Source organism: Mus caroli, chromosome 13 (assembly GCF_900094665.2).
Source record: "Mus caroli chromosome 13, CAROLI_EIJ_v1.1, whole genome shotgun sequence".
In the NCBI taxonomy this organism is placed as follows: domain Eukaryota; kingdom Metazoa; phylum Chordata; class Mammalia; order Rodentia; family Muridae; genus Mus; species Mus caroli.
The window spans coordinates 7825720-7829328 of NC_034582.1; the positions used below are offsets into that span (position 1 = coordinate 7825720).

Consider the following 3609-nt stretch of genomic DNA (forward strand, 5'->3'; position numbering starts at 1 on the left):
AGGGACCTTGTATGAGGCAACATAGAAAAGGGAAGGAAAGGATATGAAAACCTGGATCCTGGAACATAAGGATGAGGAGGATGAAGGACAGATTCCAGAGAATGTAGTTATGTTCTGATTTGTAGTAAAACAAGCACTATCCCATGCTGAAATAACAGACCTGCCCAGTTTATCAGCAAGTTCGGTTTTGCCACTCACTCTGGTTGAGTCAGCTTGGCAGACTGTGTGGCCTAAAAGCCACTCACAAGGCAGAGAGTTTCAAGGAAGCTCACCTCCTGGAGTTTTGCATTCTCATTCAACCATATACTCATACCCAATTCCCGAGTTAGTCTGGTGTATGGATCCACGTGCTCTCTTTTAGTATTATCTTATTATAAGTGCCTTTTAAGATTGAATTCTGATATAGCTAAGCCTTCACCAGTGTTCCAATGTCCTAGAAAGTCCTTGAGCTGACCATGGGCTTGGAATTCAGTAAGAATGTTGCCTATTCAGTGACATTCAGAATTGCCTCTGGTATTTTGAATAAAAGCTAAGTCACTGCCCTACACAGGAATTTACCATCATCTAGGAAGAAGGGAGTTTGAGACCTAAGGAGGAACCAGAGTAGATACTTAGAACTATAGATAGCTGAGTTACACCCATACACACATATTTACAATGGCCTAGGGGGAAGGTGGACTATACAATAGACTAAAATAGGAACTATGGCAAGGGCACAAAGCCCTTGACCCTGGCTTCTAAGATTAAGTGGACCTTAGGTGGAGCTCTTTTTGATCCCAATTGTTAACAATGAATTCTATCCCAGGTGGTTCCTGTCAGACCTTCTGTGTTTGTATTCCTCTGTTTTGTGTAAGAATTCAGTAACCTCTTTGTACCTTGCTGGTGTGTCACCCAACTTCCCTATTTTCCTCTGTATAAAAAGTTTGATGCTCAATTTGACAAATTATATTCAGATTCTACACAACCTCTCCTGTGTGCATCTGTCTGTCATTTCATCCAACGCTTTGCCCATCTGTGACTAGAGACCCATTCCACGCAGACAAAGGGGCCCAGAGGAACTGCAGCACTGTTTATAGTATAGAAAATGTTAGGAAAGAAGATATTCCTCTGTTATCCAAACCAACTGCTAAAAAAACAAACTAATAAGAAACAAACTGCTAAAGAATCAAAAACACCTCCTTCCCAGGATACTTTAGATTCAGTAGAAACTTCCTCCACCTCTAATGATGAGGATGGAGAGCCTTTAGATAGTAGAGATGAATATGAATTAGAGTAGGAAGCAGCTAAATATCATAGTCCTGACTTGTCCCCTCTTATACAACCTCCTCCTAAGCCTAAGAAAGGGGAGAAGAAAATGAGACCCCCTCAGTGCCATATTCTTCAAGCAGTGCAGAAGGCAAGAGAAAAAGGGGAAATTTTGATGCTTTTTCCAATAGTAAGCATGGATAATGGAGATCCAGTATAGGAAACTATCTCCTTTAAAATTGTTAAGGAATTAAAAGAAAGTACTTCTAAGTATGACCCTACTTCACCTTATGTCCTTTCCCTTGTGGAAAATCTGGCAGGCACTTGACTCACTCCTTCACACTGGTTTATCCTCACCAAGTCCTGTTTCACAGGGGGACAATTTCTCTTATTTAAAGCTAATTATGAGGATGAGGTTAGGCTTCTTTGGGTGGAAAAATTATTTCTGTGGAAGAATTTGAAGACAAAGGGGTACTCTGCTTACATGGGCTCAGGGAAGTGGGTGACTCTGGAAAAACAAATCAAACTGCCCAAATAAATTTTAAAAGAAGTGATGAATTGTGCTTTGAAAGCCTGGTGACACCTTCCTCTTAATGAGGCTCATATAACAACTTGGGCTGAGATTTGTCATGGTTCTTAGACATTGGGGCTGATGACTCTTGTATATAAGGAAAATACTGGCCCTCTTTGTGGTCTACCACCAGTCAGGGGAGGAGAAGGGAAAGAGAGGAAATAGGAATTCAGCCATGAGGTCCAGGAGACATGACAAGAAAACAGCTGGAACAGAGAAAGCCATAAAATGCAAGTATGTCAGGGATTTTTTCTGGGAGGTAGCCAGATTAGTTTAGAGGATTAAAATAGATTCATAGTGTTCCATTGTTGTGCCTTAAAGCTGTTAAATGAATAAGTAAAATAATCCTGTCCCAATTATTTCAGAGCTATCCAGGTTAAGAGAAAACTGAAACATTTATAAAATAACCACTAACAACATCTGTCTGGCCTTTGGTGGTAACAGATTCCTGCTGCTGCAGAGTCATGGACTAAGATGTGGTCCCCAGTGGCAGCACTGGCCAGGACCCAGCCATAGCCCCAGGTGGCATCACTTGCTACTCACATCAGGCTGTTCATCATTACCCTCCACGTTCCAGTTGTGCCTCTCTTCACTATGTTTACATCCTATTTTACTCTTTCTCTTCCATTTCTTTACTACTTACCTATTCCTCTTAGTAGTACCCAGGGTCTCTGAGGGTATGGAGTGGTCTCAGGAGTGCTATGTCCCTCTCATGCATTGTGTATTATGGCGCCAGGCAAAAGTCATCTCGGACATGGTCTGTCCCTATCATTCCCAGGCCTGCGCTGCACAGGGCTGGTGGTCATCTCAGGCTAGCTCCCTGGCTGGGCCCCATGGTGCTGATGTGGTGGTAATCTTGGACTCACTCCTCCCCCAACCATCCTAAGTGACCCCTTACAAGAGTTGTCTGTCTCAGGCTCACTCCTGTGGGACTGAGGTAGAATCTCTGGCTTGCTTCTGTCCTGGAAGTACCTGACTGGTGCCATCCTGGTGGTTGTCTCAGGCTAGCTTGTTTCAGGTAATGTTAGGCTACTAATCATCCCGATATTCATAGATTAGAATACTGAGTCGAGGTACAGCCTCTCTTTTCTCTGCCACCTACTGACACACATGTGACACAGCAGCCATATCTGCACCACCTTAGGGGCAGGGTCCAACTACTTTTATGGCTACCATGAACCTCTCTATTGTAGCAGCCAACAATAGGTCTTTAAGCTCTTTTTTTATGAATCATCACCACAGAACAGTGTAGAATTACAAACTGAATTGGGAAACATGAAAGATAATTGCTACAGTTTGATGTAGTTTATCCTTGAAAGGCTCACAAGTTGAAAACTCCTTCCCTTATGTGGAGATAGTATCATAGTGTGGACCCTTTAAGAAGTAGGGCCTATTGGAAGATAATTACGTCATGGGGTTTGGACCTTATGAATGCTTTAACAGGATAACAAAGGAGAGGAAACAAAGTAGTCCCCCATACCCTCCCCCACCCACTCCCAATTCTTGGCCCTGGCATTCCCCTGTACTGAGGCATATAAAGTTTGCACGACCAATGGGCCTCTCTTTCCACTGATGGCCAGCTAGGCCATCTTCTGATACATATGCAGCTAGAGACATGAGCTCCAGGGGGTACTGGTTAGTTCATATTGTTGTTCCACCTATAGGGTTGCAGATCTCTTTAGGTCTTTGGGTACTTTCTCTAGCTCCTCCATTGGGGGCCCTGTGATCCATCCAATAGCTGACTGTGAGCATCCACTTTTGTGTTTGCTAGGCCCCAGAATAGCCTTGCAAGA

The 3609-nt window shown here is 43.3% G+C and overlaps 1 non-coding gene across 1 annotated transcript; it reads right to left on the bottom strand.

Moving 5' to 3' along the window:
* Positions 1–2836: 2836 nt before the first annotated feature.
* On the bottom strand, positions 2837–2967 carry LOC115029142. Its single transcript, XR_003834710.1, has one exon. It is a non-coding gene; the product is annotated as a small nucleolar RNA SNORA17 (small nucleolar RNA).
* Positions 2968–3609: the final 642 nt, after the last annotated feature.